The following is a 15,230-nucleotide window of genomic DNA, read 5'->3' as shown; positions in this document are numbered from 1 at the left end:
CAGGCACATGCTGTGGCTAATCCCAGGGACCCGGTGGAGGTAGAGAGGTCTGGCAGTCACCATTACTGGGAGGAGAACAAAGCCAAAAAGGCACAAGCCAGTCTCTCCCCACCCACCCTTCCCCAACGCACCTGTCCGTGTGCGCCCAGGGCGAGGCCCATGGGACAGCTGCAGCAGTGCCGCACTGCTGGCAGCGTCCAGTTGCAGAGGACAATGCTGGCACGTCATGGGCTCTGGACCTCATGGGACACAACATCCCCCCCTGGGGGTGACACTATGAGACAAAGCCCACCTGGTCACAGAGAAGATGCTCACCTCCCAGGGAATACGGGGCGTTTTTCTGCTCCCCTGCTGAGATCTGAGACGCCAGAGCAGTGCAAGAGAAACTTAAAAACTTGCGTTTCTGTGTCACCTACTGGGAAATAACAGAAAGACCTCTTCTAATCAACTTACTAAATACAGAAGTGGCACTCTTACTTTTTTCTTTTTTTTAAAAAGCAGATTTCATTCTTATAAATACCTGTGCAGAGAAAGAATCCATCAAATACCATGGTAACCAAGGTGACAAGGCAGCGCAGAAAACATGAAAACGCTCCAGAAAATAAATTTAAAGATGTGGAAATATGTGATTTTAATGACAGAGAATTCAGGATTACAGTTCTGAAAAAACTCAACAAGAGGCGAGAAAACACAGATGGGCAGTTTAATGAACACTGAAATAAGATCAAAAAACAGAAGGAGTGTTTTGCCAAAGAGATTGAGACCTTAAAAAAGAAGCAAATAGAGATTCTGGAGATCAAAAATTCAATAAGAGAGATGAAGAATGAATTAGAAAACTTAGGAAATAGAGCTGACCAAATGGAATAATTAGTGATATCAAAGATAAAACTCTGGAAGTGATGCAGATAGAAGAGAGAGATTTTAGAGTAAAATAAATAAACAAGTAAATAAATAAACGCTATGAGAACTACCTGACTCCCCCAGAAAAAGCAATATAATGGTTATACCAGAAGGGGAAGAGAGGGAGAAGGGAACAGAGAGCCTACTCTAATGAATAATTGATGAGAACTTTTCAAACCTATGAAAAGAGCTAGATCCTTGAACCCAAAAAGCAAGCAAAGTACCTAATTATCCAAATCCTAAAATGCCATCTGTAAGGCACATTATACTGAAACTGTCAAAAGTTAATGGCAAAGAAACAATTCTCAAGTTAGCCAGGGAAAAGAATATAATAACCTATACAAGAAAGCCCATTACATTACTATTGAATTTTTAAGCAGAAACCCTACAAGCTAGGAGAGAGTGGAATCAAATATTTAACTGATTGAAAGAGAAATTACCAGCCAAGGATAATATACCCAGCAAAGTTATCCTTTAAATATAAAGGAGGACTAAAGACTTGTCCAAGCATACAGAAACTGAGAAAGTTTACAACCACAAGACCTGCCTTACAGGAAATATCGAAGGGGGTTATTATAACTAAAACAAACAAAAAAACAAAAGGATACAGAATTATGAGTAAGAAGACTAACAGAAAGAAGCAGGAAATTGCAACCCTGATTCAGAATAGGGTATTATACACTTAAATATAAACATAAAAGGGGGAGGAGGTAAAGGTCTGAAATTGCAAAGGGGAATGGAGATAAGATGCACATAGAAGAAAAGAACTACAGTATATATGAAACCTTCTTTTGCGTAAGCCTAAAAGTACCCCCCCCACACACACACACAAAAAGTTTTTTTTAAAGCAGTACTGAGACACATGACCTAAAAAAGAGAAAACATAGGGGAAAAAAATCATAGGATACCACCCAATTAAAACACACAGAAACACAAGGGAAAAGAAACAACGCAGACACAGAGCTATCAGAAAACAAAAGATAAAATGGCTATAGGAAATTCTCATACGTTGAAAATCACCCTAAATGTAAAGGAATTGAACTCTCTGATAAAAAGTCATGGAGTAGCAGACTGGATTAAAAAATAAAATCCAACCATATGCTGCCTAAGAAGACACATCTTAGCTCTAAGGAAAAATATAGATTCAAAGAGAAAGGGTGGAAAATGATTCTCTCAGGAAGTGGCACCCAGAGAAAAGCAGGTATGGCCATACTTATATCTGACAAAAGAGATTTCAAGATAAAAAGGTAACAAGAGACAATGATGGATACTTCATAATGATAAAAGTGACAACAGATCAAGAAGACACAGCAATTATCAAGATATATGCACCCAACTCAATAAAGGCAACCAACCAAATGGGAGAAAATATTTGCAACCACCTTCCATAAAAGGACAATATCCAAAATAGATAAATAAATCATACAATTCAACAACAACAGAACAATTTAATTTTTTAAAAATGGGCAGAGAACCTAAACAGACAATATTCCCAAGAAGGCATACAAAAGGACAACAGATATATGAACACAGCTCAACTTCATTAACTATTAGGGAAATGCAAATCAAAACTAAATGAGATACCAACTCACACTGTTAAAATTGCTGTTACTAGTAAGACGAGTAGTACTAAGTGGTGCAGAGGTAGTGGAGAATAAGGAACCCACATACACTGCTGGTAGAAATGTAAATTGATATAGCCACTATGGAAAACAGTATGGAGGTTTCTCAAAAAAATCGAGTCATTACCATATGAACCAGCAATTTCTCTTCTGGGTCTCCACCCAAAACATGTAAAAACATTTATTCAGAAAGATATATGTACCCCTATGCTCACTGCAGCATTAGTCACAGTAGCCAAGACATTAAAACAACCTAAGTGTCCTCAGATAGATGACTGGATAAAGAAAACGTGGTACATACATATAATGCAAAACTACTCAGCCACAAGAAAAGATGAAATACTGCCACTTGCGACAAATAGATACATCTTGAGAATATCATGCTAAGCAAAATAAGTCAGCTGGAAAAAGTCAAGAACCGTATGATTTTATTCATGTGGGATATAAAACTGAAAGCAACAAACAAACAGATTAAAAACTCGTAAGCACAGACAACACTACAGTGGCTGCCAGAAGGACAGGGGCTGGGTGGGTGTGTAGTAAAGGGCAATGGGGTTCAAATACACGGCCACAGGAAGGGGTTTGACTGTGGGTGGCGAACACACATACAATGTACAGATGCTGTGTTATAGAACTGTACACTTGAAACCTATACAATTTTATTAACCAATGTCACCCCTATAAATTTTTCTTTAAACAGAAGTCTTCGAGAATTAAAAAGAAGAGAGGACGTCTGGCCAAGATGGAGGCATACGTAGATACAGCTTGCCGCCTCATACAACCATAAGAAGGATCACAGCTGACCCCAAAACAAAAAACAGAACTGCCAGAAAATTGAACTGTATGAAAGTCCAACAACCAAGGACTTAAGGGAGAAATATTCATCCAGATGGGTAGGATGGGTAGAAACAGGGAGCTGGGGTGGAGAGGAGATGGTGTAGTGGTGGTGGCAAGGCAGCTGCGGCATCTGGCAGAACAGGCGGTCCCACATTCAAGTCTGGTGGATAAAAGCCAGGAGGGACACCTGGGGAGCGATTCCAGACCCAGACGAGACTCTGCAACCCAAAGTTCCAGTGCTGGGGAAAAAAAGCCTCATAGCTTTTGGCTATGAAAACCAGTGGGGCTTGGGGTGGCAGAAGAAACTGCCCATCTCTCAGGAGAGTCTGTTTAGAGGGCCCCCACAGTCCCAGAATAATTGCAAACGCACCCACTCTGGGAACCACCATGTAGGAAACAGCTAGAGAGGTACCAGGTGCATATGGGAAGTGGGTAAGGTGACTGGAAACAGGCTGAGTGCTGAGCAAGCGACATTGTTCCCTCTCTGACCCCATCTACATACAGTGCCACAAAGCAGTGAAACAGAGGGCCACCCCTTGGCAATACCTAAGGCTCTTCCTCTTACAACATAACAGGTGCGCCAAGACAGGGCGTCAAAGCAGCTCTACCTAATACACAGAAACAAACACAAGGAGGCTGCCAAGTTGAGGAGACACTAAAATATGGCCCAAGTGAAAAAACAGATCCAAACTCCGGAAAAAGAACTAAATAAAATGTAGACAGACAACCTGTCAGACACAGAGTTCAAAACTCTGGTAATAAGGATGCTCAGGGAACTCATTGAGTACAGAAAAGGCATAAGGGAAATAAAATGAAGGATACACTAAGTGAAATAAATAAAAGTCCACAGGGAACCCCTAGTAAAAGGAAGAAAGCTGGGGTTTAAATCAATGATTTGGACATAGGTAGAAATAAACACTCAACCAGTACAGAATGAAGAAACAAGAATTAAAAACAACAGAGAATAAAAAGTCTCTGGGACATCTCCAAATGTGCCAACATCTGAATCATGGAAATGCCAGAAGGAGAAAAGGAAGTGCAAGAACTTGAAAACTTATCTGAAAAAACGATAGAAAATTTCCCTAATTTGGCAAAGAAAATAGACATACAAGTCCAGGAAGCAAAAAGAATCCCAAACAGGATAGACAAAAAGAGGACCACACCAAGACACATCATAATTAAAAATGTCAAAGGTGAAAGATAAAGAGAGAATCTTAAAAGCAGCACAAGAAAAGCAGAGAGTTACCTACAAAGGAGTTCCCCTAAGACTATCAGCTGGTTTCTCAAAAGGAACTTTGTAGGCAAGAAAGGACTAGTAAGAAGTAACCAAAATGAAAAAAGCAAGGACCTACAACCACGATTACTCTAGCCAGCAAAACTACCATTTAGAATGGAAGGGCAGACAAAGTGCTTCCCAGACAAGGTAAAGCTAAAGGAGTTCATCATCACCAAGCCCCTATTATATGAAACGTTAAAGGCTCTAATTTAAGAAAAAGGAGAAAATCAAAACGATGAACAGTAAAGTCACAACAAATTCACAACTATCAATAACTGAATCAAAAAAAACAAAGCAAACAACCAGAACAGGAACAGAACCATGGATGTGAAGATCATATGGAGGATTATAAGCAGAGATGGGGGGAGGGGGAGAACGGAAGAAAAGGTACAGGGATGAAGAAGCATAGTTGGTAGGTACAAAATAGACAGGAGGATATTAAGAATAGTAAAGCAAATGGAGAAGCCAAATAACTTATATGCACAACCCATGGACACGAACTAAGGTGGGGCACCTGTTGGAGGGAAGGGTGGTACCAGGTGAGGGGGGCACTGGGAAGACAGGGGCAAAGGGAAAAAATTGGGACAACTGTAACAGCATAATCAATAAAATATACTTTAAAAAGAATTTTTAAAAGAAAGCTAAACAATAAATGGCAGTAATGGAGGAATTGAGGGACAAAAAACACATAAAACATACCAAAAACAAATAGGTAAGTGACAAAAGTAAATCTTTTAACAGTAATCATGTTATCGTGAATGAACTAAACTCCCCTATTAAACAGCAGAAACAGGCATATTAAATTTGAAAAGAAAATAGTATTCATCTATGTGCTGCCTGCAAGAGACTTACTTACTTTAGATAAAAGAACACAAATAGATTAAAAATAAAACAATGAACAAATATAGTCCATGGAGGTAATAACCAAAAGAGAGCTAAGGTGGCTATATTTTTGTTCAACAAAATAGACTTTAAAAGAAGTTAAAGGAGACAAAGAAGGACAATATATATTGATAAAAACTTGATACAGCAAGAAGATAAAGCAATTATAAACACATATGCACATAATAACAGAGCCCCAAAATATATCAAATAAAAATGACAGAATCAAAGGGAGAAATAAATAGTTTTACAATACTATTTGGACACTTCAATATCCCATTTTCAGTAATGGGTAGAAAAAACAAAAACATCAGCAAGAAAAGAGGGGACTTGAACAAAACTATGAACCAATTACATATAATAACACTATAAACCAATGATATACAACAGACATATACAGGGCACGACAGTCAACATCAGCAGAATACACATTCTCCCCAAGTATACACAAAACAGTCTCCAGGACAGACAATCCATCAGGTCACAATAGAAGTCTTAATAGGATTTAAAAGATTGAAACCACCCAAAGTATATTTTCTGATCAAAATAGAATGGGACGGAAAATTTGTAACAGAAGGAAAACTGGAAAATTCACAAACATGTGGAAATTAAACAATACACTTCTAAACAAGTCAAAAGGGAAATTAGGAAATATCTTGGGATAAATAACAACAAAAACACAACATACCAAAAGTTACGGGACACCGTGAAAGTAATCCTAAGAGGGACATTTATAGTTGAAAATACATATACTAAAAGAGGAGAAATTCTCAAGCATAACCTAACGGTACACCATGAGGAACTAGAAGAAGAGAGCAAACAAAACCCAAGGCTATCATAAGGAAAAAATAGTACATGTTAAGGAAAACTTCCCAATTTGGCAAAGGAAGTAGCCATACAAGTCCAGGAAGCACAGAGAGCCCCAAACAAGCTAAACCCAAAGAGGACCACACCAAGGCACATCATCATTAAAATGCCAAAGGTGAAAGGTAAAGAGCATTAAAAGCAGCAAGAGAAAAGCAGAGAGCTACCTATAAAGGGGTGCCTATAAGACTATTAGCTGATTTCTCAAAAGAAGCTTCGCAGGCAAGAAGGGACTGGCAAGAAGCATTCAGAGTGATGAAAAGCAAGGACCTACAACCACGATTACTCTAGCCAGCAAAGCTACCATTTAGAATGGAAGGGCAGATAAAGTGCTTTCCAGACAAGGTAAAGCTAAAGCAGTTCATCATCACCAAGCCCTTATTACATGAAATGTTAAAGGGACACATTTAATAAAAAGATGATCAAAACTATAAATGGTAAAATGACAACAAACTCATAACTATCAACAAATGAATCTAAAAACAAAGCAAACAACTAGGACAGGAACACAACCATAAATATGGAGATCATATGAAGGACTGTCAATGGGAGGGGGGAAAGGGAATCATGGGGGAATAGGTGCAGGTATCGAGAAGCATAACTGGTAGGTACGAAATAAACAGGGGGACGTTAAGAACAGTATAAGAAATGGAGAAGCCAAAGAAATTATATGCACGACCCATGGACATGAACTAAGGGAGGGGGGGAGTTCCTGGACAGTAAGGAGGTACTGAGCAGAGGGGAGCAAAGGGAAAAGATTACGACAACTGTAATATCATAATCAATAAAATAGAAACAAATGTAATGCACTTGATGTCAACCCCGTCTTTTTTTTTCTTTTTTAAGTATTTGCCCCCAGAGAAATACTTGCTTTCACGCAGGCACAATACACCCAGAAGCATTTAGAAAGCTGTTCACTGAAGCATTCACTGTTTATAAGCAGCAAAACCGAGAAGTAACCTTGCTGGCCACCAATAGAGCAAAACTGTAATACATACCTGGTGGTACACTCTACCAAATGATCTTGGTATATTTGTACTTAATAACATAAAAAGAGAAGTAAGACATGTTGCCATCCAGAAAAAAATAATGTTGCAAATACGTACCAACAGGTTAGGTTAAAAAAGGTTTTAAGTGTGCATTTAAATCCATATACGTGCAGAGAAATGCACAGGAGACCTGAAGGATAAATGCCACCCTGTGAACAGGGGCTGGGGCTGGAGGATGCCATGACAAGTAATAAAGGACTGTTGCTTATTCCTTATCCTGGATCACTCTGAATTCCAGTGGTGAGGAAAGAATCAGGAACTCCTCTGCTCCAAACCAGTCATCTCAGGGTCCCTGGTGGGATCCCCGAAGCCTGCCCTCCGAGGCACCTTTTGTAACATAATCCTCTTTGACACAACTCTCCTCGCCATGTGTTTATGGGGTGGCCACTACAGACCCTTAATATGAGTAGGGGAGAGAACAGTGGCTGAAGAATCCTAACTGTGTCCCTGTACAGGCAAGGGTCTCTCTTCTCTGGGGTTCAGTCTTCTCATGGTTAAAAGTGGTTTAGCTGATCATAAATCTCTTCCAGGTCTGATGCTAGGATGCAGTCCCTGGGAGAGGTTTCTGTAGCACTCTGGGGGGAAAATAAACAAAACCCACAGCTGTGGAAATAAGCTCAGAGCAGAAGGCTCAGAGAAATGTCTGCCCCTGGGACGATGACATCCCAGGGCAAAAGGCCTTCTCACTGCCTCACTGATCTCAGTGCCCTCACCTCTTAGAGAGGGGGTGGCCTCGATTATCACCGCTCTATCTCCCTGGCTTGATGGCCTAAAATAAACTCAGGACAGAGAAGGCAGCAGGAAGCAGGGGCTTTCAGGAGACTGATGAGAACCAATTGGCTGAGCTTTTCTAAAGGATCCACGAGGATGAGAGGAAGAACTAGGGGGAGGGGTGGGAAGGGGAACAGATGCAGAGAGCAGCAAGCAGCGAAGGCTGTTGGCAACATCCCTGAGTCTCCCTCCTCTTTTCAAGAGCAGTTTTTTCCTGAAAGATCCCAGAAGGCAGAGGGCTGACTTAATCGCACCCACCACAAATAACCCCACTCATTATTTCAGAAACTACCATTGCAGTTGTGCCCTGGAACTCAGGTCTGTTTTAAAACCCACAATTCAACGGTCGATACAGTGAAAGCTAACATACTTTAAATTTGTGACCCCACTCATTTGAATCAAATTAATAATTAACAGAGTTTTCAAAAATTTTTAACAGGTTCAACTCAAATATGCAGATTCCATTCTAGTTTATCTAAACTTAAGGATCAAAAAATAAGACCCAATCTACCAATTTTGGTAGTTGCCTGAAATAACCAGGAAACCCTCAGAATAACCCTTGCTGCCCTGGTGGGTAGCTCGGTTGGTTACAGCGTCATCCTGATACACCAAGATGCAGGTTTGATCCATGGTCAGGGCGCATATAGAATCAACCAATGAATGAAATGCATCAATAAGTGGATCAACCCTCCCTCTAAAAATATATATATGAACAATGCTTGCCAAGCTCAGGAATGAATTTCCTAAATCCAAGTTTACTATTCTGTAGGGGATTCTTTTTTTACTGTACAAAAAGTCTGATAAGTTATCAGCCCTTGCTTTTCACAACAGCCTGGTGAGTGACGTAAGTCAGGGATCTCTAGTCCCAATGTACAGAAAAAGAAATGAACAATACAGAGGCAAAGGGACTGTTCAAGGTCACGAAGCTGCGAGTGACAGCCAAGACTAGAAGCAAGGTGTCCTGACTGCAGGCCCAGGACCCTCATCACCACACCACTGCTTCTCAGAAAAAGGCATCCAGCCAAGAAGAGGGAATCTCCCTTGCAAACCCTACCCGCAGCCCCGAACACCTAACCAGGAAGCAGCTCCGCCTTCCCGAGAGGACCTGGCCCTTTGGTCCTAACAACCCTGTGACTTTGCAGCGGTCAGCGTCTGGTGGCGCAGTTCTGTTTTGGGTTTTTTGGTTTCCAATTTTTTTGGTTTTAGATGAAAGGAGTCTTTTCCTGGCCAGTGGGAACCTGACCTCAGAGGGAGGCACGAAGTCCCAGGCCGTGAGCCCTCCACCCAACCCTCCACTCTCCTCAGCCCCGTGAACGCGCGTGGCCCTGTGGGCACTCAAGGAGCACTCGAGACAGCCAGGCGGGTGCACCTGAAAGCAGCGGCTTCCTTCGAAGGGGTTCTTCTGGAACAGCAGCGGCTAAACCAGCCTCCACACTCCCCGGAATGTGAAAGGAGCTCCCTGGGCTGATTCAGGGGTGTGGCAGAAAAATCTCTGAAGAGGATGCAGGCAGGGCAGAGGGCAAGGACACACCCCACGGGGACACAGACGGGGCTGCATCAGGAAACCCAAGAAATCAGCATGTGCCAAAGCCCTCCCAGGGTCCAGAGACTCCAGGACACTGGCTCCCGAAGGCCAGTGGGGTCGACAGCCCAGCCCCACTTCTTGGGGAGCTGCCACCAACACAAACGCCCCATGTCCCACGTCGCCCCAGGTGTCGGCCCAGGGCTCTGTATTCCTCAAGGCTGCGACTCTGATGCACGTCTGGGAGCTACTGGCCTCCCCTAAAGCCCTCGCCTGGCGGATAGAGCAGGAAGGGAACGACTCTCCCCAGGACCCACAGGCTCCTCAGTCCTCGAAAGTGACTGGAGAGCTGGGCCCCAAGCGCAGAAGAGGAGCCCCAGGTGAAGTTCAAGAGCAAGGCCCTCCCCCCAGACCTCAGGACCCCTCAGCTCTGCAATCCCCGACAGGGGCGATGACGCGGAGCAAGGGCAGGCTGGGTCTGACACGAGGGACACCCCGGGCCCGCTGGGGGACAAGTCTAAGTGCGGCCCTAAGTCAGACTCGGGGGGTGGGGGGGGCCATGAGGCAGCAAGACCTCCTAAAGCGCCTTGTTCCTACTAAGAAAAACCAGGCGTTGCTGAGTCACCCAAGAAGCACGAATCACAGGGCAGGGCTACGGGAACGGGAAAGGATGTTATTTCTCGGCACACTCGAGCATCTTCCCTTTGTCCCGAGTCTATCAATACACTTCTCGCCCTCCCCCCTCCCCCTCCCCCAAGGACTCACGCACATTTTTTCTGTTCCTTTTCCATTTCCTTCAGATGCACCCCCACCTCCGCCCGCCTCGGGCACAGGGCAACGTCCGCTCGCTTGTCCACAGCAGGACTATGGTCTCACGGGCGTCGGGACCAGGGAGGGGGGGCGTCGCCGGCACCCCGGGCGAGGCGCTCTGCCCGCCTCAGCCGGCCCCTCCAGACCCTCAGCGGGGTGGACCGTGCCCCGGAACTTCCAGCCCGAAGGGGACGCCCGGGACGGCGGCTGCACTGCGCGGGGCCTGGCTCTCCGTCTCTGGGGCACCCCTGGGACCCCCCGCCCGCTCACCTGCGTCAGGTCCTCGTCGTTGAGCAGATGCGACTCGCGCGGCTTGAAGCAGTTCTGACACTTGCTCTTGTTGAAGATGTTGGCCTGGACTTTCCTGCACGGGTTCTCCTTGGCGGCCGACAAGGTCGGCGCGGCCGCGAGGCCCGACGGCCCGCGGAGGGAGGGGCAGCGACATCATCCACGGCGGGCTCGGGAGACGGAGGCCGGGCTCAGCGCGGGCTCCCCGGCATGTCCCGGCCGGCCGCCGCCTCAGAGTCGGGCCGCGTACGCAGGGTGGCTCCGCAAGCGCCGGGATGCGGGCCGGGCCTTTCCTCGAACCACGGTGCTCCGATGCACCGCGCGCCCGGGCACCACGGCCCCGCGCCCCGCGCCCTCACAGAGCGCGCGGTCCCTGCCGCCCGGCCGTCGCAGGCCCATGGACGCGGCCTCCTGGGCCCGCCGCCTACCTGCGCTCGGGCTGTTTAGTTAGGGGTCCGATTGCCCGCCGCCAGAATTACAACTCTGAATACCAGAGTTTGGTGAAAAGGAAAAGAATTGTTTATTCACACAACGTCCTGCCTCCCCCTCCCAGACCTGGCCAGTCTTACGGAAGTCAGAAACACCGTTTCCCTACTTCCCAGGCACAGTTCAGCTTTACCAGCAGCTGCCAATCACTCAGTTCTGACTGGGGAGGCCCTTTCTGTGCTGTGGTGCCCTCCAGCTCTCAATGCAGGACCGCCTGGATTCTCAGCCTCCTTGGAAACTGCCTTCTTCCTGCAAATCGCATGGATCTCCTCTCCTTCTCAAAGCAGTCTGGCAAGAGCCTCTTCTTAAAGCCGCCTGGAGATCCCTTCTCCAAGCCAGATGGAGGGAGCCCACAAGAGCCAGAGAGTGAGGGCGTGAGGGCCAGAGAGAGCCTTAGAGTGAGCCTCCTAGAGCCAGAGCCAGCCCAAAATATGTCTGCAGCTGCTTCTCTCTTCCTCCCTGCCTCCTCTCTCTCCCCGCGTCCTCTCACAGTGGGTGTTGCAAACCGTCCTGACCATTCACAGAACCCTAGTAGGCTCGGTCTGCTTCTTCCATACCAGCCCACAGTCCAAGATCCCTCCCATCTCCCTGAGTCTTGGAAGTAAAGCGGATCTTTGCAACAATGTATCCAGCCACTAGCTCCAGGCATGCAAGGGCATCCTGAAAGCTGCTTCCTGCTGCCTATCTCCCAGCTGCAAACTCTGCGCTTTGTTTTTGGACTCTCCTGTTTCTGTAACAGGAGGGCCTGGGCGGCCGGTGCAGGATCAGTGGCTGCATAATTGGCAGAAGCCGTTCGCGTGCGCCTGCCCCTCCCCCAGCCCGAGATGGGGAAGCCCCGAAGCGACCTCGAGAGGCGTCTGGGCGCGCCCTCCCCACAGAATCTGGGCAAGCTGGAGCGCGCGCCTTCCTCCTGCCGGCCCTCCACGTGGCCCCCCTCCCCGCGCCCCCCCCCCCTCCGGGGAGTTCCAAGTGTATCCAGGCAACAGCCCAACGGATACTTCTTGGCGAGCTCTCTCTGGCTGCTGAGGACGGTTTCTGTGCTCCCGGCCAGAGCTCCCAGACGCGCCCAATGGGCAACTGCCTGAGTGCACTCTGCCCCCACACCCCGCCCTGGGGACCAGGGGGCCAGCTCAGAGCTCCCCCAGGTGGCCAGTTTCCCTTGGTCCGCCAGCGGCACCCAGTTGTCCCTGCTCCTCCACCTCCTGCAGGGCCAGCCCGCCAGCACCTGCTCACATGCGGTGTTGCAGCCTTCGTGAGTGTCTGTGTGAGGATCCCCCAGAGCCTGTGGCGTTTGCTCGGGATCCTGAGGTCCCTTTACCAGTGGGCCTGTGGGGGGCACGGGGAGGAGGTAGGTGAGGAGGGGGGGGAGCCCACTGTGCCAGAGAGTGAGGCTGAGGGCTGTGAGGGAGCCCCGCCTACCTGCAGGCTCTCGGGGGCCCAGGGAGGCCTCCGTGCCTCGGTGCTCAGGCCTGGGCCCCTGCAGGGCACCCTCCAGGTGCAGGGCCGGGAAGACGGAAGGCGCGGTAAGGCCCAGGCCTCCGTGAGGGGCTCCCCCTCCCTTTGCAGGAAGAGGAACCCCATCACCAGCTCCTATAGCTCCACCCGAGGCTTCCCTCCGGTGGAGAGGGGGAGGCGTGCCGCCCCTTGCCACGCCGGGCTGCCCCAGAGGGCCGGGAAGACGCTGAGGCAGCAGCGCCCTGGGGCTCCCTCCTCAGCTGCCGCCCTGCCACGGAGGCTGAGCCAGCCTGAGCAGGGCCAGGGTGCCACCAGAGGGGACACAGCACCCTCCAGGCGCCGCAAAAGGAAGGTCTGCCTGCTCCCGCGCAGGCGAGGGCCCCCTCTAAGCCTGCCACCAGGTCCCGACCCCGGGTACAGGGTGACCCCAGAAGATTTGGACAGAGACCGAGAAGCGCGGTGGCGGACCATCCTCAGGGCTCTGCGTGGTGAGGCGTGGGCCCTCTCGGGCTGGGGGGCTCCAGAGCCTGTGCCTTCCTGCCCGCAGCCTGTGCCTGCCCTCAGTGCCCCTGTGTCCGCCGGTGCTCCAGTCACCTCTGTGCTGAGCGCCAGCCCCTCGGCCTGCACATCTGCAGGCTTGGCTGCCAGGCCAGCCTCTGACAGCGGGGTGATTCCCATGGACACCAGCCCACCTCCCAGGCCAGCCTCTGACAACGGGGTGATTCCCATGGACACCAGCCCACCTCCCAGGCCAGCCTCTGACAGCGGGGTGACCCCCATGGACACCAGCCCACCTCCCAGGCCAGCCTCTGACAGCGGGGTGACCCCCATGGACACCAGCCCCGCTCCCTATGCACTTCCCTCGGGGGCTCCACCCAGCTCTCGAGGCAGAAAACGGGCAGCCTCAGGCCCAGCCCAGGCCCCAGTCTCCACTGTAGGCCAGCCAGCCCTGGGCAGCATCGCCCAGGCCCCCCCGGGAACGCACGCCGGCCCCAGGCCTGCCTTGGCCGCCTCGTCATCGGCTCCAGGCCTGTCTGGCACGGCCACCCAGCGCCCTGGGGGAAGCTCCGGACAGAACACGCGGAAGCGAACTCGCCAGGGCACCCTGGTCACGACCCCTGGCGCCAGTGCTGGGAAAAAGCGTACGCTGGGAGGCGCTGCTGCGCCCGCCGTCATGCCCACCCACGGACCTGCACCCAAGCAGAGCTCCCATGCTTCCAGCCAAGGGCTGGGCACCACCACCACCAGCACGGTGGCCTCTACCGTGGTGTCCCTCTCAGCCTCCACCCCCAGGGGCCCTGCCTCTGCTGGGCACACGGCAACAACTCAGAAGACCACCAGCTTACCAATCCCTGGGGCAGTCGGTGCGGGCGCATCCTCGAGCACATCTTCAGGCCTGGCTGCCAGGCCAGCCTCTGACAGCGGGGTGATCCCCATGGACACCACCCCAGCTCCCTAGCTCTCCTCTCTGAGGCTGCATAGAGAACAGGAGGTTGGAAATGAAGGCGTGGTGCAGGCTGTTAAGAAGGAGGAATCCTTGTGGGCTTTCTGGGAAAGGAGGAAGCTGGGAGCTGGAGAAATCAAGGAAGAGGAGCACAAACGGTAAGGATCTGCGTCCCTGTGATGGCCGACTTTCTCCTCTTACATTATGTCATGTTGTATGACTTGAAGGGACAAAAAAGTAGAGCACAGTCTCCCAGGTGCTGATGCCAAAGGTGCCCCTTGGGTTTGGCAGCCGGGCCAGGACCCCTGCTCCCCGGAGTGGCCTTCAGCCTGACAGCCTCCTCCCCTCTTCAGCACTGCAGTTCCTGACTTCTGGTCAGAGGCGGATTAAGGCGGGTGGAGGCCCCGGACGGGGAAGTAGATATTGGTTGGGCCCCTTAAAAACAAGGAGAGAGCCAGGGAAAAGAAAAATCCGCATTTCCCATATTTTATGCAGCGTAGTAATGAAAGCAAACTTGGTGTCATTAGAGGAAAGCGTCAAGTTGGGGTTTTGCGGGGCCCTTCAGAAGTCGGGGCCCAGGGTGCGCGCCCGCTGCACCCACCCTTCAATCCGCCTCTGCTTCTGGTAGGGCTGCAGGGCCCCAATTACTCGTTTAGAATTGATATTTTAGAAGAACTCAGAATGATTCATTTAAGATTCATTCCTGTTTAAATCAGCAGTGTGTTACTTTTTCTTGTTGACCTGTATTTCGTCGCATGGCTGTACCACAGTTTGTTTATTCACGTACCATGAAAGGTCTGACAAGTGTCAACGTTTGTTTTTTATGCCAACTCTTCTAATAGGTAACCACTGGTATCTCCTTGGGGTATGGATTTGTAGCTTCCTAGTGATGAATGAGGATTTTCTTTTCCTATGCTGATTAGCACGCACAGGTTTGCTTTGGGGCAGAATCTTCAGGCGTCTTTCCCACTTAAATGGGCGGTTTTTGTTCTGTTGTTGTTGTTTTCATTGAAAGGTTTTTCAC

At 49.0% G+C, this 15,230-nt stretch overlaps 1 long non-coding RNA gene across 1 annotated transcript in view; it reads right to left on the bottom strand.

Annotated features, from left to right (window-relative positions):
• The window catches only part of LOC149997400 (uncharacterized), a 31,496-nt gene extending 20,585 nt beyond the window's left edge, over positions 1–10,911 (bottom strand). Inside the window, exon 1 of the long non-coding RNA XR_016514321.1 lies at positions 10,804–10,911. This is a non-coding gene — a long non-coding RNA (uncharacterized LOC149997400). The remainder of the gene's footprint in view (positions 1–10,803) is intronic.
• Positions 10,912–15,230: the final 4,319 nt, after the last annotated feature.

This window comes from Furipterus horrens, unplaced genomic scaffold, assembly GCF_987537825.1.
Source record: "Furipterus horrens unplaced genomic scaffold, mFurHor1.1.pri manual_scaffold_11, whole genome shotgun sequence".
Classification (NCBI taxonomy): domain Eukaryota; kingdom Metazoa; phylum Chordata; class Mammalia; order Chiroptera; family Furipteridae; genus Furipterus; species Furipterus horrens.
The sequence above is the reverse complement of the archived record's forward strand: the minus strand, read 5'-3'. Positions and strand labels throughout refer to the sequence as shown.